The sequence below is a fragment of the Falco peregrinus genome, chromosome 1 (assembly GCF_023634155.1).
Source record: "Falco peregrinus isolate bFalPer1 chromosome 1, bFalPer1.pri, whole genome shotgun sequence".
Taxonomy (NCBI): Eukaryota; Metazoa; Chordata; class Aves; order Falconiformes; family Falconidae; genus Falco; species Falco peregrinus.
The window spans coordinates 63818884-63844327 of NC_073721.1; the positions used below are offsets into that span (position 1 = coordinate 63818884).

Here is a 25444-nt window from a genome sequence, read left to right on the forward strand (position 1 = left end):
ACAGGACAGTGTTAGGTTTAAGGCCTGGGGCCAGGATACATGTGCATCCTGAGGTTTGTCCTGGTTTCAGCTGGGAAGAGTCAATATTCTTCCTGGTAGCTGGTGCAATGCTCTGTTTTGGGTTTAGGATGAGAATAATGCTGATAACAGTGATGTCTTCAGTTGTTGTTGAGCAGTGTTACTAAGTTAAGGACTTTCCAGCTTCTTGGGCCCTGCCAGCGAAGGCTGGAGGGGCACAAGGAACTGGGAAGGGGGCACAGCTGGGACAGCTGACCCCAACTGGCCAGAGGGGCATTCCATACCATAAAGCCTCATGCCCAGTATATAAACTGGGGGGAGCTGACCAATGCACCTGCTTTTCTTACATCACTATATAAAAACTAACTAACATTGCTTTATAAAAATTATGAAGAAATTCATAATATTGTTCACAAAGATTGAACAAAGGTTTGAGATCTTTTTTATTAATGCAGTAAGAAATAGGCAGGTTGACTTGGTATTCAATACCATTTTCTCGTGCCACTGTATTAAACGATAGTGCATATGACAGTGTGCAATAACAGACTTACAATCTACATGTGATTTCAATTACTTTTTTCAGTCATGTCAACATAGATGGTCTTTTTAATTTGAAAACTCTGGCCTTCATTACACCAAATCGGTTCTGTTTCGTAAGTTGGTGGAAGGTAGAGGAATATTAGAATGCATAACAGATGTTAATGTGAGTTTTGAGTACTGTTATTCATGAATTGATACATGAAAATGTTTATAAAGATATATTGTTTTATTTAAAAAAGGAATTTGCCGGAAAAAATATGGCCATTTAAATTTATTGGGCAAATACTCTTATGTGCTGAATGAAAACCCCAGATTTAATTATGATGCAACTAGTATAATGTAAACATGGGAAGTGTTTAATGTATAAATGACTTGAACATGAAAATTGGAAAAGCTGCTTTCCAAAAGGGAAAAAAAAAAACTATTGCTAATAGCATTAAAAAAAAAAAAGTTAAGCTGAAAGGAGAAAGTAATGTATCAAAATGATAGAAAATTTAAATTAAGACAGAATGATGGTTGGCTTTTGTTGCTTAAACATGGAAAATGGAAGAAGTACTTATAGAATGCTAAGACACTCAATAATGAAATGGGGAAAACCCAGGTGCAGGAATAAAGCAAATGTAGGCAGAGTGGATTTACTCTGGTTGATAAAAAGACCCTTTACTTATTTTTTTTAACACCAAAGTATACTTGATGATGGTATTTAATAAAATGGATTTTCAGTCAAATTTGGTCAAATGGATGAAAATACTTTTCTGCTGCATTTGGAATGATGCAGATTTTAGATGGAACATTTGATCAGAAGACTGATTCTGTGAATACCCATGCATATGTTTGACTGTTCCCACCAATACAAACCACTTGCCTGAGTAATTAATATAGTCTAAAAATACTTCATTAATTTAAGTTTACGTAAATCAGAAATTATAAAAGCAAGACAGAGAAACCATGTTCCCAAGAAATTAATTTGTTGATTTGCCTTCAACAGATTGGTTATTATAGTTTATTGATGGTTTTTGTGGGGGAAAGGATAAAAATAGAGATTTATGGTGGACATACCAAAAGTAGGTAGGATGAATATTCAAACTGCTCTATTGATGGATGTTTCAGGAATTTTGTTTCTTTTCCCTTCTTCAATGAAGCATTTGTAAATATCTAGGCTTTTGAATCCTCCTTAGGAATTTCTGTAGAAGTGTTAATATGATCACAGTCCTACCTGTGGGTGGTAGACGGGCTGTCTACAAGGTGTATTTGTCAGAATTACAAGTAAGCTAACATAGAGATTTAGGAATTTGAGAATAGTGAATGAAGGAACATACAGTAATGTTCTCTGTCTGTCTTGATAAGCATGCCATCCTGGAGACTTTAAGAAATCCAGCAGTCTAGCAATATTTATAAATACCTAAGAACTGAAGGGTTCTGATTTCAGGTTTGAAGATCTGTACTTTGGGTACAGTTTACTGCTGAACAAATTATTTATCTAGCACACCACCCAATGGGATGTTTCAGTTAAGTACGAACTTACGTAAAAATAAAGATTTCTTAGATTTCTTCTCCTGAGGTGATTTTGATCTCATAATCAAACTCATTTTAATAGCACTGCACTAAGCATTCAATATTTTAACAAAGTAGACAAAGGTCTGAGGGAATAAGAGGTATAGTCCAATTTCTTAACCAAGTTTCATTTGTATTCTGGAATCACTGAGCATGCTGAAGTGTTCTTACAAATCTGTTTCAAAATTAGTTCAGATCACTAGAATGATATGATGATAAAGAAATGTTTGAAGGTAGGAAAAATACTGTCTTCCTGATTTGTGCTCAACACCTGGTCAAAGTTCTTTCATTTATCCAATTTTGTGTGGTCTAGCCAGATTGAGTAGTCTGAAAAACTTACACAAGTCGGTGGAATTCTATACGTGATCCTGGAAGCATCCATTGGTCTCACAGACTTAGATTTGCTCTAGATGCTGATTGGTTTAGTCAAAAGAAAGTTTTAGCTCTGTCTCTTCATCAAGAGCAGAACATAATTTTTAGAAAACATAGTCAAGAGTTTTGCTACAATTTTATTTTCCATAAGGAAAAAAAAATCATTAGTAGTAAAACCCCTTAATTTTTTTTTGCTATATCCACTCCCTCTGAATTTTGTAATCAAACTGTCTTGTGTATAGTTATTTTCTCTTTGCTGTATGTCTGAATTCTTCATTTCTGATCAAGAATGATTTTAGCATTTTGTTTTACCAGCCTTAGCTCAGCAGGATAGAGTCAACCGCTTGGGAGCTGTTGGAACATACCATGTTAATTTCAAAAACGTATGTTGACTAAGTGAATAGCATTGACTATTGCGCTTAGGCCCTGACCTTATTTACCAATACGTGGTAAAAATGTGTGGATCCTTTCTTGATCTTTCCATCTTTGTGTTTGTAAGATTTCATTAGCTTTGACCACCTCTGTCCGTGTGTCAGAATATTTATAATCTTGAATTTATTTCTGAAAACAGCTAATTCTGTGTATATATAGTGTAGTTAGGGTAACTGATTAAAATAAAAAGCAACATTAAGCTGTAGCAATCTTTGTTTGTTATTGCTTAAATCCATCTAAAATATTACAGGCATTGTAATTTTGTCATCATTTTTTAATTGAAAGTGTTAAGAGTATGTGGTTTTATGTAACAGATATTAAATGCTTTAATATTTACCTTATATGTAAAAGTACATATTTTTCTGTTACATTAAGGCTCACTTATACCCTTGAATGAGTACAGAGAGGAAACTTAGTATAAATAGATTCTGGAACATAACTCTTCCAAGAAAATCTTGTAATATTGAAATGTATAGAAGCTAGACATGGTGTCATATAGCAGTGGGAGGTGGAGTCTGCACAGTTCTTTTATTTCAGGATAATATACTTCTACTTCAGAGAAGACATGGAGAGTCAGCAAAGAAATATTGGCTAGCCAAATAAGACCTGACGTATTTTGCAAGGCCACATTCTTTTTTTTTAATAAAGTAATGTTAGTAAGTTTTTATATAGTGATGTAAGAAGAGCAGGTGCATTGCTCTGATATACAGACCTTACACTGATTTTACCTCAGATATAACTGCAAACACTATTTTAGATAAAGTCCCAGGTGATGCAAGCTATATTCTGTACCACTTCTCAGCAACCATCCTCTGTAATCATATTTAAATTACTAAATTTTTAGATTTGTAGATTATATATATATATAAAATACATATTATACTGCTAAGTAAGGCTTAAGAAGGTAGTTATTCTAGTCCTGAGCTACAGTAGACTTATGTTAAATGCTGTTGTCACAAGCACAAATCTACCAGGCAAGTCTGTGGTGGTATGCTTTATGCATTATATTTATCATTCATTCTGTTCTCATTCTAATTACATTCATTGTCATCAAGCATCAGAAGAAAAAATATTTTTTGTGCACTGTCTTAGATTTGAGGATAGAAAATCGAATTTTAGAAGCCTTACATGTTTAGCTGTTTTCAGTGATATTGTCATCTGTTAATCATACAGCTGGCTACTAGTTTCATCACTTGTGAAGGTAAAGAAAGTATATTTTACAGATATTTGGTAAGTGATCTCTGAAGCCAGACATCAATTTATTTTAATTTTGGGAGATTTAATTTTTTTTCCTCATTCAGTCAGGATTGTTTGTTATTTGACTGCTGTGGAAAATGTAGATTCAAAGATCTGTTATATTAAAGTAGATTTGAAATGTAATTTGAAATGAAAGACTTTGTTTTGACAAAACCTTATCTTCCAAATTACTTTTTTTTTTTTTGTTAAAGCAACTAAGTCCAATTTTTGTTTGAGCCAGTAACACTAAAACAGAAAGTGTAAAAGTTCAAAATACATAGACAGTGTATTTGCACTCCATGTACTGCACTGAAATTGAGAAATCTTTGTTGCTTAAACTGAGAAAAAGAAAAGTAGGAACCAGTGAAAATCAAAATATTGCAATATCTTTCTATTATAAACTCTTATGTTTAGTTTAATAGTGAAGTGCATGTACTGTTGTGAATATAACTTTAAGCCTTGTTCTGCCCTTTCAGCTTTGTTTGTTATCTTCCTGTTTGTTTTCTTTTTTCATATATTACCTCATACTGTCCTTGTATGACAACACAGTCCTTTCCAGACAGCAAGAAACATCACAAGGTATTTTAAGGTCATCTCTTATTGAGCAGTGAATTGGAACGTCAAGTAGAGAAGATTTTTCTTATGTAAAGGAAGGAATCTGAAGGGTTTGAGAGAAACTTCTCCATAATACTTGTTTTTGATGACAAGTTTCAAAATGCATGAAGTTGAAATAGAATTACTATTCAGATAATTAATTTCTTCTTAATAGTGTTCTTGCCCTTTAAATAATGTTTGGTTTTTTTAATGTGATGGGGGAAGGAGGAGGGAGGACTTCTGAGTTATTTTAAACTTTGCCAAAATGAACCTGCATTCAGAGTCTTAGAGGAATGGAAATAAGCCCAAAGCATTTGGAAATCTTACCTTGTGGAGTTTGTTTTTTTATTGGAAAACTGGAAATATCAGTCTGGACATACACTGCTCTAATTATCTAGTATTTTATGCATCTGTTTTCATTTGCCATTATCTTTTTATGCACTTATAAAAATATGGCTGCCATTGTGGAAAAAATGAAGGTAAGAGACAGGATCAAATTGTAGCTAAGATGTTTGTAAGACTACCTTTGATTATTAGTTTTTCTTTCTGAATCACCTACTTTAAATGCTTATCTGAAACTTATGTACAGATGTATAGTTTAGTAAGCATGATGTGTCCTTTAAACATTAAATTGCAGAGTTTGTAATGCACACTAACAGTAAGAGACTAAATTTATTAGTTTTACGTCTTGGTTTACCTACACTTACTGGAAACAAAAATCAGAATTACAGAAGTAACCTGGAGGATGGGGATTTAATATATATTAAATAGTTTGAATATATTATTTAGTGTTTTCTTGCTGTTGTGAATTATGAATTTCTTTTCTTTAAACCAAGCTAAAGAGCTGATGTTCTAAGAACTATTGGGTTTTCGGTTTTCTTTACAGCTGTTGAAATGATGGCACAGGAGTGTATATAATCACAGTTATACCTGGACAGTGCTTTAACACTACATAATAAAAGAGAACCTTTTAAGCATTTGTACAACTTTATCAGAACTCCTTGACTCAGCATGGAAGGCATTGTCATGCTTTCAGGTTATATAGTGTTTCCATACTAAATCAGCATCACTGATTTACAACTGTTTTTGAAAAAAACCAAACAAAAGAACCCAACCAACGCAGGCACTTTCAAGCTTGTGTCTTGAATGTAATGCTTTCCTGAGAAGTGCATAACAGAAACATGCTGTCTGTCACTCAGTCTTCATTAGGCATAAATAGCATTCCCAGGAAACTCTTTTAATATCTGTTAGAGATGCCTGTTTAATTAAATAATATTCTGTCTTACAGGAAATGAAACTGAGCAAAGGGCTTTATGGTCCTCCCACCTATTGCCATAGTCAAAGTCACTTTAGTCTAAAATACTAATGAATCACGTTGGAAGTTTGAGCAGAAATGAATAGAAAATTACTATCTAAGATTTTTTGATATAACAAAGCTGTTGAAATTTTAAGAAGTATTTGAAATCTTGCACATTGCTATATTATGTATTCAGCATCTTTTAAAATTAGAGCTAACGTTATGTTTTTGCCTCGGGTTTGTCAGACTGTATTAGAATATGCATTTCAGTGTAGTTCATTGGTATGTTAACAGCTTTTTATATCTTTTCAGCTGACAGGTGATTTAAAAACCTTTTCCCACCCCCCCAAAAGTGAGAGCTATTGAATATTGTGTATTTGGAGGATTTGAAGTAAAGTTCTGTTTCACTACCAAAAAGTTTCTCACTTGAGAAAAACTTCAGTCTCCAGTAAAATCAACTCTTAATCTTGACTGTATACAACAAAATAGTTTTAATTACAGAATAGGCATTACCAATGAATCCTTGAAAAAAGGAAAACAAGCTGTTTTTTATCTTATATAAAGATTAAATCAGCTGATTAAATTAGGTGGTTAATTAATCTGTGCATTTTTTCCTTGTAGTGGTTTAAGTATGACAAACTGCTAGGTTCTAATCAATTTAATGAACTTATTACTCTGATTAGCATCTTCAAGGTAACAACTGGCTGTATCTGAAATTCAGCTTTTCATTACTTTTTGACGTGGTCTCTTGGTTTTGGTTTTACAGAATGGGAACTCTGGTATTATTAAATGCTTGATGGCTTTTGTAATTGAAAACATTTTTAAAGGATTTTTGCCTTTTGAGTCAAGCAAGGCAAGCAAATTAACTGTATAGTTCATACAGTATCAGTGATTAGAACAATAAGCTGTAAAGTGTTTTTTTCCAAATAACAAGTCTCTGTCTGTAATTTATTAAAAACCCACTTGTAATAATGGACACACATTTCAATCTTCTTTATTGTGGGCAAAAAGGGTCACAGTATTTTTCTTGTCTGGATCTTTTATTTCTTTAGGATAAGGTCATAAAATAGGCAAAAGTATGCAAATCATGCCCAAGACTATTTTATAAAGGAATCCAGTTGCAGGTTATTAAGCACTGTTATTAAACATTGCTGATGTAAAATATTGGTTTATTGCTAGACAGAAACAATAGTTGAGTTATAGAGATAATGTGCTTGCTCCTGGTTATTTAAAACAAAAATAAGAGTGCATTGAGGATAAAGCTGGATTTGGTTTCCTATTTCTCAGTGTAATTTTCTAATTCTAGAACACCTTTCTGCTCTGAGAAAAATTTTTTTGAACACTAGACATTCATATTGCAGTATTTATTTTCCAGTATTTGACAAACACCTTTGTTCAACATTATATACATATATAAATCTGTTGAGCAGAAAATATTTAAATGTAAAATGTATTATGTTAATTCTTGTTTCATCATTCTAACACTTCTAAGTATAATTTTGTTGTGGGGTTTTTTGTTTGTTTTTAGTATATCTTGTAAATTGAGATGCCTATCCCTAGAGAAAGAAACAAAGTTCAAAACATTAGGAAATGCATTTATTAGAAATATATATGTACTTCATGCATACAGTCATACTGCATCAGTGTATGTTGTACGTACTTCAGCTGCCTAGACAAAAAGTTTGTCCTGATTTTAATTACAGTTGACAACTTGGCCCTAAAACGTTACTTTCTTGCTTAGTTTGAAGCTCTAGGAACAGCATTTTCTGAAAAGAATGTTTGAATGTTCTAAGTATGGAAAAACTTTTTAATTGGCAAAGTGAGATGACCAGACAGTGTGCTGTTTCTTGCAAGAAACTATATCAAATAAAAAATCCCAATGAAAGCATTTTATTCTAATGCAATGAGCTTAGATTCCACGGCACATATTTTTATAAAGGAAGAGTTCGAAGGACAGAATTAACTGAGCACAATCTTGAGCATAATGCAAAGATTATAAAATTGCCAAAATATTGTTTTATAATTTCAGAATTGGAAACTGAAGAAGTTACGGTTTTAAGAGATATAATAGAACCTTTTTGTCCCTCAGTAGTAGTAATGTATGCTACGAAGAGCTGTAGCGCTTTTTGTACAGTTGTTGTAGTTATGCCTATGACACGTATTCTTCAGCACAGTACTTTGGCTCCCGTTACCTTATTAACAAATGCTGTGACTTTCAAGGGAGCTGAGTTTAGAATGTTTCTTTTATCTTGAGGAGGTATGATGCCAAGGAGGCAGGATCGTGGACAGTCAAGCATGTAGTCTGCAAATAACATAAAAGCTGAATTTTGGTTCACATCTCAAGGAGGGCACTGTGGTGGCTTTGAGCTCAAGCAATGATAGTTTCCTGAGATCTTGAGTGGAACCACCCTCCCACAAAGAACTCCACTCCTATGATGCTGTCAGTAAAAGTATGCTTTCTAATTTTTAGCTAATACTTAGTGGTGAGATGTCTGAAGTAGTATCAAATAAGCGAAACCTTAAGATCCAAAGACTGTACTGCTTAGTCTGAATAGAATTCAATGGAAAAGAATAATTATTCTGAATTTTGCCCATCTATCTTTTTCTCTTAAGCTGATTATTCTTTTTCTTTTGAGGCGTTCAAAGATGTAATCCATGCTGAAAAGTGAGAATATAAACGTAAAGATTTTGTGCCTGGCTTTATCACCCCTTTACAATCTCATTACATATTAACTTCTTCTATTAAGAGATTCTAAAGGACTGGTAATAATCTAAAAAGAGTAATCTTAAAATTCAAGAAATTTTGAAGGAAAAAAATCTAAATATTTTTTTTGCTTACAGAGCAACGAAGCAAGCTTAATACTCAGTTTACAGGAAAAAATGTAGGTAATACTTCAGAATTTATACAAATTCAGTAATGGAGTCTATATCAGCCTGCTGTCAATCAACACAAGCATTTAATTGCATGAAGTACTGTTAAACTGAGTCCTATTTTGAGTTGTTGAACACAACTAAGGGTACATTAGCAATTGCATATATAGAATCCAAAGAGAGGAATAGTGGCAACAGCAATAGTATTAGTTAAGAGGAGATCTGGGATATTTTGAGATAAGTAGGAAAAAATGACATTCCTTTCAAAAGTTAATCTCATGGCTTTAAAGAAAGAAGCTTTATCATAGTTACCAGTTTTAAAACTTATCAAGAGGAGAAATGGTAAAAGTCTATGTAACTGAGACTGTCAGAGGCTGCAGAAGTCTTTTGCCTTTCAAGTCCTTGAATACATGCCCAGATAGGGCTAAGGAAGAAAGTGGGTTCTGTCATGATCTTATAGCTGTTTGCTGATCCACAGTTTCCCTATCAAATCCTTAATGAACATTATAAATCGCTGTTTTTACCAGGAACATATTTAAATTGATAAATTTAAACTGAAAACTTAGTTTTTCAGATGCCTTGCTTCTGTCAAGGCATGAGATGTGTGATGGGAGTTGGAGGAAGTTTGCATTGCATAGCTTCATGTCAGCCTTGTGTTCAGGGAAGGAGGAGCTATGTTTTATTATTAAAATGGCTTCTTAAGTAAGAATGGAATGTAAGAATTCTACTATATGCATGCTCATTTTTCTTAAAAGCTGGAGAAATATTAATACTTCATTCTTGGACCATAAGACTTATGTACACAGCTGAGTTTAATGATGTTGTACCATGGACTTTTCATGTATTACTGTGAAACACATGCTGCTAGGAATCAAGCAATAGAGTGGGATTAAGATCTGACCTTTAAGGTTGGAATGTTTCTAACTCATTGTAAAAATATTTCAAATTTGAAAAAAAATCAGTTTTCTATTCTTCCCGATATATGTATTGTACGTGTAGTATGTGTGTAGCGTAACACCTCCTGGCTGACTCCTGATATTGTGGAAGATTTCATTGTGTGAGTGAATAAAAACTGGAAGTCTCCTAAGATTTTTCTTTTTTGGCTGTTTTAAAAATGACTGTATTTTAAAATCTGATGTTTACCATACAACTGGAACTCCTGTTTTGATCTGGACTTGAAACACTTCAGTTTCTGATTTCTAAAAGAGCTTGATTAAACAAAAATAATTATTTTGCAGTCTAATGTAATCAATGGATTATGCTTTTTATATGGAAGGAAATTTTGGTTTCAAAATAATTATTCACAATGAAACTGCTATTATTACTACTAAATGATGAAAATTTTCATCCTTACTGTGATTGAGAATCAATGGTATGACTCTACAGGTCATTCAGCTATAGATTATGCATTTTTTCATGTGCCAACCTGTTATTATCAAAAGGATGTGAGTTAATGTAAAACACTTTTAGTTGACAGAGTAGAATTTCTTATTTCCTTAAATGGTGCTGTGCAGAATAAGTATGATTTAATTTAAGCATTTTATTTGTTGCTACTCATCTTTTAAAGGTTTTCTTAATTTCTCTTTTTGTTGCTTGGGAGTTAAATACTCAAAGTTGATCATGATTTGCTAGCTTGTAATAATCTAACTGTATGAGTAGTGCCGTTACAGTATTGGACAGATGCAGGAACCATCCTGTATCTGGGTTTGGAAGAGATGTTGGTAACCAGTGTCCGTTCATTGACAGCGGTACCAGCTGTAACCAGGGCATCTTGACAGAGCTGTGTAAGTAGTGTGTGGTCATCAGAAGCTGTGTAGCTGCTTCCTCCATCTGAATCATCACTATGACTGCACAGTTGTGTCTCCAGGTGAAGGCAAAGCAGTGTCAGCTCTCTAGTACCTTAAACTTTGTTGTGTATGGTCCGTTCTGTTCTGATGTAGTGCATGTGTAGACTGGCTGCAGGTTGCACATGGGACTTTAAGAGCAAGGCTTAGGAAAAGGAATAATCTGGGGCCTGCAAGAGACAGTTCTGTTTTCTTAAGGACATTGTTTTAAAGACTTTGTTTGCACTGTTTCAGCAGAGCAAACAGGATCCAACAGGAACCGAATTTATTCCAGAAGTAGTTCTAATACCATTGTCCTTCAGTCGAAGTATACCAGTTTGCTATATGTAAAATATGTATCATGACAGCAGCAGGACAGACATTTCAAGGCACAATAAAAGTTCTTATGCAATGGGGAAAAAAATCTCAATACTGATAAAGTTAGTCCTTTGGGAGAAATGAACTTTGAGGATCAAATGTGTATAGAAGCAGAGTTGTGTGTTACATTGTAACATGCTTTGGGTAAAGAATAGGGCTGGAAAAGATGCTGTCAGAAAGCTTGATATACTCAGAGAAACTTAGCGTGGTTAATTTCAAAGAATATTTTGAAACTAAAAGTTCCCTGTGATTTGTATTTTATTTTCATTATTCTGTAGATTGTCATGCAGAAAAAAATATTTGGTCCTTACGTTGACTAAAAGACCTTTTGAAATAAATATACTGGTAGTAAAAATGTAATATTGCAGCAAAATGAAATTATGCTGGACAAAGGGGAAAAAAAATAGAATCCACAGAAAAGGATACAGACTTTTGGCTAAAAGAAATAAAACAGTTTCTGGAAACCAGATTGAAAAGTTGGTTTTGCTTACTTTCTGGCTTTCTGAAAAAGGTAAGGAACCATATTTTCACAGTGCAAAGTACTATTTTAGAGCTAGGGCTTAAACCTTTACTTTCAGGCTCAGGAGCTTTAATTTGCTGTCACTGTGTTTTGACTTATGCAACATAAAAAACACAAGGGTAGAGAAATAGAGCCATATTTTAGGCAAGATTGCTAAAGGATATAAAATCTTACGTAAGTAGTCTGAATTTTCAACACTGAGCATACATTCCGAGACACCAGTTTTCTGTACAGACTTCCCAAAGGGTGTGAGCAGATCAATGCACACTTTAAGCTATGTCTCACAACAGTTACACCCTTCAGAGGCATATCCAGTTTGCTGTTTGCTTGGTACCTCTCCATTCCTGACTCTGTTGAGAATTTATTCCTAACCTAGGAGACGATGCCCCAGCTATCAAAAGCACTTTTGAGGTTTCTGCTTGTCAATGTATTTTTTATAAATTATGCTACAAGAGACATTTATCATAAATCATATAAAACATTTTATAAGCTTTATAAACTTCTGTTTGTTCCTAGCATTTTGTTGAGACTAAACAGACATGCAACTATGATGTAAATAGATACAAGAATTAAGTGTAGGATATGCAGTGTGTGCTCCCATTTATAGTGGCATTTTTGTGGGATTCTGACAGTCATTTTGCCTCTACTTTGCTAAATGTTAATTGAATGTCTCTACCTGTAGAATTATGTAGTGTTAAGAGAGTGGGATAAGCAATTCTATAAGAAACATAACTCATGTGCAGCTCTTGTCAACGTCATAATAGTGTTTACAATGTCTGTGTAACAAGTTTATAATGTTTATTATACTGCTCGTACTGGATATTCATTTCTCCATGTAATCTCTGTTCTGAGACTAATAGCTGCTTACCTTTTTACTCAGTGAAAACAGCCTTGTAAATTAAGTTTTGTTGTGATCAGTCTCTAGAAATGAGATTGATCAGAAATAAAAAGTCAAGTGTCAGTTGAAAATGGCATATACTCCAATGCACACAAGAAAAACAAAGCTCTGGTGTTGCTATTCAGTTTGTTAAACCGGGAAACAAAATTTATGTTTATATGCCTTGTGCATGAGAAGCAATGGCTAACTTAAATGTTTAATTATTTTCTTAATATTCTTTTCTCTTCTAAAGTATAGGAGATTTTTTCCCTCCAAATCTATGTATTAAACGTTTTTCCCTGAAAAATTTACTGGAATTGTTATATTTCCTGCACATGGCTACATGGAGGGAATAATAATTTATTGCATTTAGATACTAGAATTTTCAAAATAGGGTTTTAGATATTAAGTGAAATGTTTCCAGTCACTGAGAGTTAAAATGTTTACCAGCATGAGTTGGTAATTCTCATTTGTCTATCATCAGTTACCAGGGGCCAATACACAGGATTGTCCCACCAAGGAAGAAGCTTGGAGTCTATAGCGGAGAAAATCAGTAACGAGTTACCATTACGGCTTTCTTCGTAATTGCCAGAATACGGTTTCTTGTATCTCCCTCTAAAGCACCTGTGGGGAGCTGGGGTGTTCTATAACTGCTAGTTGCATTATATTGTGGTTTCTAACACCTGCCTAATTACAAAGGAGGACCTTCCGTACATTTGGGGAGGTACTCTGTTTTGCAGCAAGACACGCCGACCTCTGTGTGTGTGTGTGCTGGACTGAAGGAAATGTTTTCTTAGAAGCTGTTTGGGTCTTAGGGCCACCTGGTAGAATTAAAAGCTTTCTTGCAGCACTTATCAAGGACTGAATCCCACAGAGCTATAACTTTTGTGTGCTTTACTCTTCTGACAGTTTATTAAAATGCCTAAGCTGCTAAAAGATCTCTTTCTTTTTTTTTTTTTTTTCTTTTGTTTTTTTCTGAGACTGGTAGGGAAACTCAGTTTCAGGACCAGTATCTTACAACTTCCTATGTTATCTGCTGTCCTTTGCTGCGAATGTTGCAAATAGACTGTTTAGCTCTGAACTTCAAACAACCCAATTAGGAAATACGCTTCTAAGCTCCAAAGAATTACTCATCTCAAGTAACAAGTGTCCTTGGCTAGAAAAGCTTTCTGTTTTGCAGCTGCCAGCCTCCTTTGGTGTGCCCAGTTAATTCCCTTTAACTGACTTGTACTAGCTGCTTCAAAAACCTTGATACCCTCAATCTTTGACCCTTCCTTAGCTGTTAGGTCCAAGATCAGTTCTGTGTACTTTTGCATTAAGATTTGCAGCTGCCTTCCAGATGCAGCCAAAAGGAAATTTGCTGATATGCATAAATACGGTTAGGATGATAAACATCAAAACCAGAAAAGCCTAGGATATTAAGACAGAGAACTCACTGAAGAAAGTGGCATTCAATTTCCTGGTTTGTCATTTCTATATGCCATACCATAATTTTAATGTAGCTGCTCTGCCCATAAACATATCAACATAATTTTCTAAAACAAGAAATGACAAATTATCTTCTCAAGCTTGCACTTGGTGAATGAAAACAAATTAAGTTGCAATTTCTTTCTGTGTATTGCTGGAAGATTTTATTCATAGTCGGAAGGGAAATGTTTCTCCATTCGGGAGTGAATTGTAACAATTATATATTGTATGCAGTGACAAAACAGAATCATCAACTGTATTTTCTGCTTAAAGTGTCAACTATTCTGAAGACCTCACTTTGAGAAGATTTCTTACTATATTTTTTTTTACATATTGCTGATTCCTCCCTCCTTCCGGGTTATTTAATAGGGTGTCTAATCGAAACGATGGGAGAAAAAGCCATTGGTCAGTTAGCTTGGGTAGATCTGTGCTATGGACAGAGGTGTGATTACAGCTCACACAAATCCAAAATAATCATGAGTTAGTGGGTCAGACTGTAGTTTCCCATTCAACGGAGCCATTTAATGTCACTGGAGACAAAATTCTTGCTTCATTTCTCTCACTCCCATCTGTGCTAGCTGTTCCTTCCCATGTTTCACGCCTGCTCCTCATTGGACCCCTCTATAACCATATTTTACTCACTGTTAGCCACCTAGGACTATCTGTGGGTTTTGCCAGTATGCTCTGTTCTCATTGTAATGACCAAAATTGACCCTTGTGAAGGTCCAGGTCCCACATTTTTCTCAGGACACAGTAAGCAAGAGCAATGCACATCCAAAGGCAGGAAGCAAAGAGACTTCCATGCCTTTTTTGCAAATGCCATCTCTGAGGTGAACTGACCACATCTGGTGGAACTGGAGCACTTAGTGCCAGCACCATTTCAGCTGGGGTTGCGCTAGCTTCTGTTGGATATGAAGTAGGAGTAATCACGTGGTCGTTAGTACCCTTAGTAGCTTATTTAAAGCTAACTCCTGTAAGTAAAGAACTTCACTGTAGTATAAATGTAGTATTAGACTGCTAGGGTAAACATTTGCTGGCTTCTCAGCAGCCTTTTGTAAAATATGAAGTGTTTATTCACTAGCATTGTAGGTTATATTTTCTAAAAATAATAATAAAATCTCTTCTCAAGATCTATTTATAATTGAAACACTTTTGCCTCCATTCCAGTACTAGTTGGCAGTGGTACTGCTGCATGAGTAATCGACACCTACATGCATGGTAACAGTTGCATCTCATAGTAGATCAAGTCATTATTGAAATGGCATTTTAGGCCTTAGGAGCACTGATAATAGTCACAAAATCCTTAATTCTGTACAAGCTGTGTTTAAATCTATTTAAAAGAAGAGTGGCTACACCTACTCAAGGCGAAGCTTGAAATTATTGTGACTGATGCTCTTCAAGATAGTACCAAGCACAAGATACAGACTTTCTTTGAAGTGCTGTTGTTTATCTTGACTGTAAGACTTTTTCATCTAGAGGAGATTCTGCTTCTCACATACTGTCAAATTCACATTCATGCAAATTTGTTGAAGAAAAAGTAGTTACTTATCAGACTATTTTAGAGATGATGTCGATATGGTTTCTAACAAGTATTTACTGACTGGATTTACAGTGTCTTCAGCTAGCACACTTTTGAAACAATGAAAACACCCATTTTAAATCTCTGCAGGAACAGAAATTGTGAGAACAGACTTACATGAAGCAAATGCGTACTGACCCAAAGAATGTTATCTTTTAAAAAATCCTGAAAAAGTCACAGAACGCAAAAGTAAGCAGTAACTGCTGGTTACTGTTGCAAGCTACTGTTCTTCTCTCCTATACAGTAAGCGTGGTGGACTGGTGTCAGAGGGCTCTCTTTTAGCACAACGTGTTTGGTTTGGCTTTTTGTTCAATTACTCGAGCCAATGACTGGTGGAGTTCAGTCTGTTGGTAACTGCAACTAACTGAGTAGACGGTTGCAAAAGGCCAATGAAGTAGGTTGTTTCTCATTCACATTAACATTTTCATTGTGACTTGTGTTATCTTTGAGTTTCTTGAGTGTCAGATTAATGCCTAAATTCAGTGGATCTCAATGGTCTATATTATCTTTATTTGTAGGGTTTTTCATCTTATTTTTTCCTCAAGACAAATACTAAGTGTGTGTGTTAATGAGTTTTCTTTGGGATATGTATCTTTTAGTAAGATGAAGTTTGAAACTGCTTTCTCTTAACTTATGTTTTAATTATTACATTTAATGGTATTAAGCATTTTGTTTGCCATGAAGAAAGTTCATCTTGCACTTAAAATTTCTGTCTTGTTACCTCTGAGTAGAAGACATAACCCTGAAGCTACAATGAAGAAGAAGCTACCAGAAGAATTCCACGGTTGTTACAGTTCGAGGTTTGGATTTCACGTTGATTGGAAGTGTTGAAGTGCAGTTAACAGGACAACGTTCCTTAGCTCACATAAGAGAAGGGCGCAGGCAGTAGCAATGCTGGGTTCTCCTGCTATATTCTGTTGGGTTTTCATCCTTGAGTGTATTGAATGGAAAAAAATGTGATATTGACACTTTAGCCTTCTGGTTTGTTTAATCACTGGTATCTTTATTAAGATTTTTATGATGAATGTTGACAGGTAAATTTTTACCCAGGACATAAAGAATGTTACGAGAGTGGATCACAATTATTAGGGGTGTTTTCATATTGATTTGAGGATAGATTTTCATCTTAAACATTGCCTTCTGGTTCCTGCAGATTTATGGATATAGGTTTTTTAAGCAGATATTTAATGTGTAATCAGGAAATGGCAGCATCCTGAAACTCCAAACTGTTCTTGTACAGCCAACCAAGATATTAATTAAAAAGAACTGGAAAAATAAAATTTTGGCAAGTACATTCTTGGTATCTGATGTGTTCCATTTTAATTTTTGTGGCAGAAACCATGCCTTTCAGATAAACTTTTGCTTTACTGGATCAATTTTCCATGGTTTTGTTCAGTTTTTTTTTATTTTACTGTACCATTTTTGACATCTGTAGTTCTTGTTTTCAGGCAAGAAAGTTCTGTTTACATTATTACTTTATTGTGAAATATATATATAAAATAAAAGTCTAAGAAATCATTAGATAGAGGCATAAAGAGAAATTTAGCCCTTAGTGGTTTTCTCTGTCAGTAGAATTATGGTATAGTAAAGGCTTCAATTAAAGTTACCAAATAAGATGGTGGTGTTATCCTGCAGCAGAGGAAGCAGATTAAAGTCCATAGCACAAATCACACTGCAGATCTAATACTTTCTGCCGCAGAAAAGTGGCTGCTTAGGATTAAGAGGAGTTGGTTGATTACTGGGGCTGCCAAAAACTGAAATACAGGTGGTCTGACTTTATATGTTTTTACATCTTTGTATTTACTCAAATCTTCCCTAATGTTTTGCAAACAGATTTTCTATAGCTCTACTGCAAACAGGTTTTCTATAGCTCTGCGGATGTGGCTTGCTGATTTCTCAGTGCTTCGGAGAGTTAACTGCTCTGTGCTGCTGCCCCAGCTGTGTTGATTTTGGTGTACCATCTCGCTAGATTCTAGAGGAGACCCTGCATTCTATTGTGGCTGGAATTGAACTTGCTTATTTGGACACTACTTCAGAAAACAAACATTACTTGGGACAGCACCTCTGAATTTATAATAGTGGCAGCTGTTTAGAGAAGATATTCATAGCTCTAGATGGCAAATCTCTATAAAGAATTACATTGCCATACGGACAGTTTCTCTTCCAGATAGAAAGATGTGTTTGGCGTTCCTCATAAAGATTAGTTGGTACACATCACTAATGACTCAAGAGCCATAGTAAGGTCTCTAGGTATGATCCACTGCTTGTAGGAGAGCTGCTCTTTGAATAATATGCCACACATACTTGTTTGGTCCCTCTACTGTAAATTCATTTTTTCCTCTCTCTCTTCCCCGTTCTTCCCACCCTTTTCTCTTCTTATAGACATTCTCATTAGACCTTGCTTTTGCTTGAACTTTGGGTTTTTTCCACTTAATTCATGTTACATGACGTATGCAGCTTGACATAAAACAAGAAAGAATTTTGGAGTAAGAGGCCAAGAAAACATTCCAGATTTAGGAAAATTGAAGGCCTGTATTGAAAAAATTCAAATACTGAATGCTGACTGTCAGCCATAGGTCTGCTCGCTCCAGGAGTGAGATTGTTCTGCAGTACAGAGCACTGGTCTCCAAACCTTTTTGATTGCATACCCCTATCAGTAAAATGTTTTTAAGCACACACCACTAATATATGTATATTTATTGATAATGAATACACATATAATAAATATACATATATATTGGTAATAAAGAAATGTACACACCTTTGACAGTGTAACACCACTGAGCTAGATGACTGTTATTCTGAGACTTGGTTCCATTATGAAAATGTGATCATCTTTGATTCAGAATAAGACATTTTATTACTTCAATGTTAGTCTTCTGGTATGTCCGTGTCACTAAGTGTTTCTTACTGAAACTTACTAGAACTTGCTAAAGTATCCCAAAGGAAGCATCACTTCCTAGATGTTGTTCTTTGGTCATTAATTAACTAGAGGTTAACCCTAAGGTCCCTCAGGAGCTGTTTGGAATCTGCTGCAGCATGTCTGCTGGTGCGCAGGAGTCATTCAAAGGAAGACAATGGGTTGATTACTTGCAGTTGTTCTTCAAGATACGTTAACTATACATATATTCACAACCCTCTCTCTACTCTTCCTGCAGTAGCTTTCAAGTGAGAATCAATGTAGTCCAAAATAAATATGGTAAGCATAGTCTAACATCATCTCTCTCCCAGCGAGTAAGTCAGGCAGTTGCTAAGACTTAATGAAATTTTGTGCTATCACCCTTTTGCGTTCATAAGAATGTCTTTTGTGTGGATTTCTGTGCACTTTTTAAACCTTGCATCAGCTCTGTGAAGATAGGAAAGTACTGTCTTTAGCATTTTTAAATGAAGCACAGAACATTTCCCAGGAAGGTACTAACATGAGTGGTAAAGCCAGAAATAGAACTAAAAAGTCTTGTGTAAGCATTAAAAAAAACCCCAAAACCTCATTGTTTTGGTAAAGGCCTCTTAAAAACGCTTAAGCAGAAAAATGCTTAAGCAGCACAGTGGAACCTATAATTTTTTGTTTGATAATATTGTAATATAGTTTTCTGAATGTATTGAATCTCGTATTCAGACAAACTATTCTAACACAAGCATATTTAGACAGGAGAAGGGGTTATAGCAGCTGGGCATAGTTTCTTGTATACTTAAACATTTTATGTGAAAAATATACGTATATCCACTCTTGTCTTCCTTACACTGAATTCGGAAGTGCATCATTAGTAGTTTGGCTAATGGTAGGTACAGAGAGAGTGTAGAACTAATGAGGAGAATTTAGAACATCTTGGGACAAAATGAAAAGTTGGAAGAGGTTTTCTAAATAAAATGTGGGAGATACTCAAAATTAAACTACCTACATCAAATACGAAACAAGATGAAAAGGAAACAAAGAGAAATAACATTGTGAAACTAAGGAAGTAAATTAGAAGAAAAATTTATACATGTAAAGAAGTCTTTGATAGTCCAGGCATCATGTTTAAAACAAAGGAAGCATGGGGTTTTTACACAGTACGTGCTTTAATTATAGAACTAGTTGCAAAATGTTCTGGCATCCAAAATAAGAAATAGGTTCAATGAAGAAATAGTGTAGTTCATGGAGGTCAGCTAGGTTGTGGATGGTCCAGATGCAGCCCTTTTTCTTAAGAATTCTCTCAGCTGCTCATTGCAGGAAGTTGCCATTAAAGTAAATAATATTACCTTTTTCCTGTCCTGCCTCTTAATATCCACTTGTGCTTACTGTCTGAAGTGGGACCTAGGCTGCATGATTTTAGGCCTGATCCAGTAAGATACCACTAATTCCTAAAAGTGTCGTAAAAGTCACAAGCATGAGTATGACTTTAAAAGAAAATTATCGGAGACTCTTAAGCTGCACTTCTCTGTTGTCCCTAACCCGCCCCCCCCCCCCCCCCCCCCCCCCCAAATGATTACATTTCCCTTCTATATGTTATCCTTTTCCCAAAAGCAATTAGCTAGACCAGGCCAGCACTGGAGATGTGAACATTTGAAAGTTGTGCTACAAAATACCAAACTTGCTTAAGCCTCGGGGGATAGTAAGAAAATACGGTATGTTATGTTTCCTGCGTAGTGGTAAGTCTTTGGGGATCTGAGCAGTGAACTGTTTCCTTCTCCCTTAGCTTCAGATGCCTTTTTTCCGTTCTCTGTTACAATTGTGGGTACTGCTTCAGCTTACTGCAAACAAATGCACCACTGTAGATTTAAAAATCTGCTTTGAAGTTCCACAGCAAAAATAAGTGTATACCTGAAGGGTGTTGAAAGAATGAATTCATTAAAAAGAACTTCAAGGTTTTGTGTAAAGTATATTCTTTTGAAATATTGACCATGTTACTAAAGACTACAGTAGCTAGTAAATTGCTAGAACTTATGAAGGCAAAGAGTATGGGAAAAGGGAATCCCTTGTTCCTTTGAGTTTGAAGGTCTTTTTACAGGTGGATGAGAAAATTATTGATTTAGATAAACAGCTGTTTTAGTTGTGGTGATGATGTGCACTTGCATTGATTGCAGTGGTGGTAACTGAATTATAATCTTTAAAGATAGTGGAATGTGTTCAATTTTAATATAACAGTTTACTAATGGATTGGAAAACTAATCAGCTTTAAAAATCACTTAAGGCTTCTTATGTTTAGCAGAAGCTACAAATAAAATAAAAATGCAGTGACTGTAGAGTCTGGAGGTAAAAACTATTAAAAACTTTTAAAAACTTGAACATAATTCCAGGACACCCCCCCCCCAACTTTTGAAATTTCGCATGCTTTATCTTCATTCACTAAACCTATGAATGCAGTGGGGATAAATGAGCAGGATAGAAGTATTCTATATCTTACAGATTCCGTATGTGGTATTTAATCCAAACAGTATCACCTTTGACTTCAGAGATTTATTTATTTTGTTAAATCTTGCTTGGGATTACATAAACACATTCTGAAATGCTCCTTATTTATGGGCCTTGTTCTACAGTAGCAAAAAATTAAGGTTCTAAGAAACACCTGTTTTTCTAGAGGTCTTTTAGGGTAATAATGTGTTTATGTAGAAATTGCCTTCAACGGCTTGCACGCATGGCAAGTATTGTTTCAATTAGTTTGAAGCAAGTCCTGGGACTGCTGTATCTCAGTTGTTCTAGTGCCAGGGTGATTTGTGGTGTCTGGCCTGATGGTACAAAGGTCCAGCCTCATTGAAACATCTTGTAGTATTGAGTGTTTCTGGACCATGACTGTTGGCATGGTACTGTGAGGCCAGCCACCAGAATCCTACCAACACAGGTACAGCGTGAACTTGTGGGTGTTCTGTCACTACTAGCCATGAATATATTTATTCTAAAATGTTTTCCTTAAACTGGTTCAGTTAGAAACAGCTTAATTCACTGCTCAAAAATGTCCAATTCATTGTGTGAAGGGAAAATTGTAAGTGGTATAATATGTAATTCAACTTTGCTGTGCAAGTGCGGTGCAAGTGATTTCTAGCTGAGAGAAACTGGTTTACTCAGCTGCTCAAAAATTCCTTCAGACTTGAAGGAAACCTGCTTGGCTGCCTTGTGCATCTACAGGAATGCTGCAGTATCTGTTCAGCAGCTTCGTGGGAAACTTACCCAAACGATGATTGAAAACCATGGGATGAGTATTTGAAGTGAGAACGATAGGAAAGGCTCGAAATAAATACGCTGCAACTTTTGATCAAAACAACTGTAAAGATAATATGATCAGGATGTCTACGTGATTTCTTAAGAGTTTGCTATATGCTTGTGTAACACAAAACCTATATTTCTAGGGCGCAAACTTTGGGAAATCTGAAATAGTTTTGCTACTGTATAACTGAAAGCTCTTGCTCGTGTTTTGGAGAACTGTTCTTAGCTCGATGCAAAAAAACATTGGCAATTTTCTCCAAACATCCATTCTTTTCTGACAATAACCTGGATTTCTTGTTTTAATGCCACACAGTAGCAGTATTTTGTGTGCTGTTTGAGTTGCTATATAGTTTCCTGTGTCATCTGCCGCTGCTTCAGAAGGGTCAGAGTCTTAAGTCAGATCTGCCAGGAGGTTGCAGATATCTTGGATATATTTGCAGTGCATTAGCTATGTACACAGAACTGGATTGAACTCCAAATGCCAACTTCAGAGTCATCTGAATCACCTTTTAGGGTTTTTGGCTGTATGACTAGATATCTGTAACCATAACAACTGCTTTTGTGTACAGTTCTATATTTGTGTGTTCCCCTTTGCTAGAAAATTTTGTGAATTAGCAGGTACCAAATTTAAATTCTTAGTGGTGAACATACAAATCTGGTATTGATCCAATGTGTTGAATTTTTGCTGGCACATCAGTCTTCACAGAATGTGGAGCAGAGTGTGGTCTATCACTATCTTCTGTTTTTTAAAATGGGAGGTCAAGCAGTATTTAAAATCCAGTTCCTACTTATTAATGAATGAAGGCTATTCAGTGTTCTTTCTCAAATCTGTGATTTTTAATTTAAGTTCTCGGGAAGTTGCTTGCTCCTAGTAATACAACATCAATGTCCTGCTTCCCAGCTTTGTTACTCCCAGCACAGAGGTAAAGGAGGAGTTGAACTGCTTTTTTAACATTTTAGTTGGTTATTGGCAGATTAATGGATTAGCTAAGATAAATAAGATAGTACAGCTGTATTTTACTCATTCTAATCAAGTCATATCTGCTTCTAAATCTATTTTCTGATATTTTTCACTGGCAGTGAAAATTACAACTGATGTGTGTGTGCGCGATAATTCCGCCTGAATAACTGCATATTTTTTTCCCCCCTGACTTATGTGAAAGTTATGATGGAATATAATATCTTCATCTCCAGGTTAATATTTGCGCTATTTTGCAACGTGCTATGTTGTTTCAGTATCAGGCAAACTGCAAAAGATAACGACTCTTATGGAATGTTTTAAATCATAACCGCTCTATTCCTGGAAGTTTGATCAGATAAATCTAAGCCACTGTTGTATAACGGCAAGGACACTGAGTTGGTGTTCACTGATGCATAGCTAAATGAGATAAAACCTTAGATGATTTGGAGTTTAACCACAGTAAATAATTTTTTTGAAAAAAACCTACACAGAAGTATGACCCTAATTTTGCAGACTATATGCTGAACTTCCTGTTGATTTTGAGCATTATTAAACAACTGAAACGTACTTGTGGGGTTTTTTAATAGTTTCAGCTTATAGCTCATTGTACGATTGTGAGCTTCATATTGAGGTAAAAATAAAAGAGGAAGTTGTTGATTTCTAAAAGTAATGTCTCATGTTGTCTTTTTCCATGTATTTTTCTTTTGGGAGGATCCATCGATGCCTGAAGGTGGCTTTGTAATGCTTTTTGATTAATGCTGATTCTTCTAGACAATCTATAAATTGATGTGTTCTGCACCCCATGAGAATAATGATACGTTGCTTTGAAAAAAACCCAAGAACCCTGTGGTTACATTAAGCTTTGAAAGATGATTATAGCAGGATTGTTCACAAATGCAAAAACTCATGCCGTTGTGCAACTTCCTTTAGGAAAGAATGTTATAATTTGAGAAACTCGGGCTGTTCACAGGATGAATGAATGGAGCCTCCACTAGAGCTAGTGACCATCATTGCTATATTACAGACACAAGGCATTCTCTATCTGAAATTTATTGAAACATTGTTTTCCGGCACTGAATATGTAAAACATGTTTACACAAGAACTTAAATATGGGAAGTATTTTACAAATTATAAACCCATTAAACAGAACTTTTCAGTTCTGTTTAAAAGCAAAGATATTCTGACCTTAGCAATGTTTAAAAGAATGATACAATATACTGGGTTTTATTGGGACTTCTTGTATAGCTGTTTAATACATGTTGCTTTAATTTTTTTATTATTTTTTTTCGCTTTAGCTTTGGAGAAAACATGCTATTTTTTTAGATGGGGTACTAAGTGGAATCATCAGTTCAAGTGCAGAACTTGGTTCTTAAATATATGGTTGTAAAGGGTGGCTCGGTAAAGCAGGTATATACTGCCAGTTCAATAACACCACTTCAGTACCTACCTGCCCTTCTGGGGACGTTTTTATGAACATCCTGCAGGACCGTCAGTTTAGGCAGTGGTACGATATAAAGTAAATGGATTCTAGCTATCCCTAATTTCAGATGCAGAACTTTCAAATGTGAGGCCATTAGCAGAAATAAGCTCAATTTACCTTACATTTATAAAAGGTCTTTGAAAAGAACCTTGTAATAACATTCTTTTCACTTAGAACAATCATGTCTGTACTACAGAATCTCAAATACTGCTTTAGAATGGAAAGCAAAATGAAGCATAAGAATCTTTTTTTCGTCAGATGGAGATTGAGGAAGAGTCTTTCTTTTCCATCCCTTTCTCATAGACTTATTCCTCCCTTCTCATTTTTGTTAAAAGCTAATATTACAATACACATTTTTACTGACTCAGTTACAATACTGGAATATAACCAAAGAAAACATATAGAGCAGCCACTTTCCAAACCCAAATTCTTGCACTAACTAGTGTTGATGGCAGCATATTTAACTCCAGTAATTTATGGCAGTTGAATGACTGTACTGAAAAGCATACCAAAGAATAATCCAGAAAAACATGGATGTGCCAAAAGAAAGTGAAGAAACAGTCATTTTATTAATTTTTAAAAAGGATTTGAAAATACTGCATAGGCGCTAGGGAGAAAGAACAGCAAGTCAATCTCTCTGCTTGTGAGAGAAATAACTGAAGTTTTTGTACGTGTTCTCTACGTCACTTTTTAAAGGACTGGTGCCTGAAAATAAGTCTCAAATAATCTGTGTGCTGTCAGAAATGGATAATGAACTATGATAAAAGAGGTAACAGCTTAAGGTGCTCACAAGAGGCTTCATAATGAGAGAAAGGAGAAAGAAAAGGTGAGAGAAATTACAGCAAGAAGGGAAATTCATGTCAGTGGAATATTTTAAGTGGTTTCTGTTGTAAATCATTGAAGCTACTCTTTAATAACCAAACTGCATTTATCAGTAATCTTTATTTCTTAAGGAACTATACACAGGTACTTTCAGTTAGCTGTTCTGTACTTGGATGCTGAGGGAATTAACAGTCAGAATTCAGTCCTGTGAGCTTGTCAAGGCAATTTCATAATTTTCCTAATTGCTAGCAAACTGGAGCATATCTTGATTCAGAGTTGGTCTCTGGCTTAGTTCTTCTCATGCAAAACTCACGAGTGAGCTTCTGATAGTTAAAATAATACTAAGCCTGCAGCATGTTTTTTGTTTTCCCTGCTCTCCGTGAGGTTATAACTTTAAAGGTTTCCCAGAATTCTAAATATGATGCAGTTGATCAAAACCAT

General features: G+C 35.2%; 1 protein-coding gene across 7 annotated transcripts in view; it reads left to right on the forward strand.

Annotated features, from left to right (window-relative positions):
* CEP128 (centrosomal protein 128) overlaps positions 1–25444 on the forward strand; it is a 133161-nt gene that overhangs the window by 66163 nt on the left and 41554 nt on the right. The gene's annotated exons all lie outside the window — the stretch shown is intronic.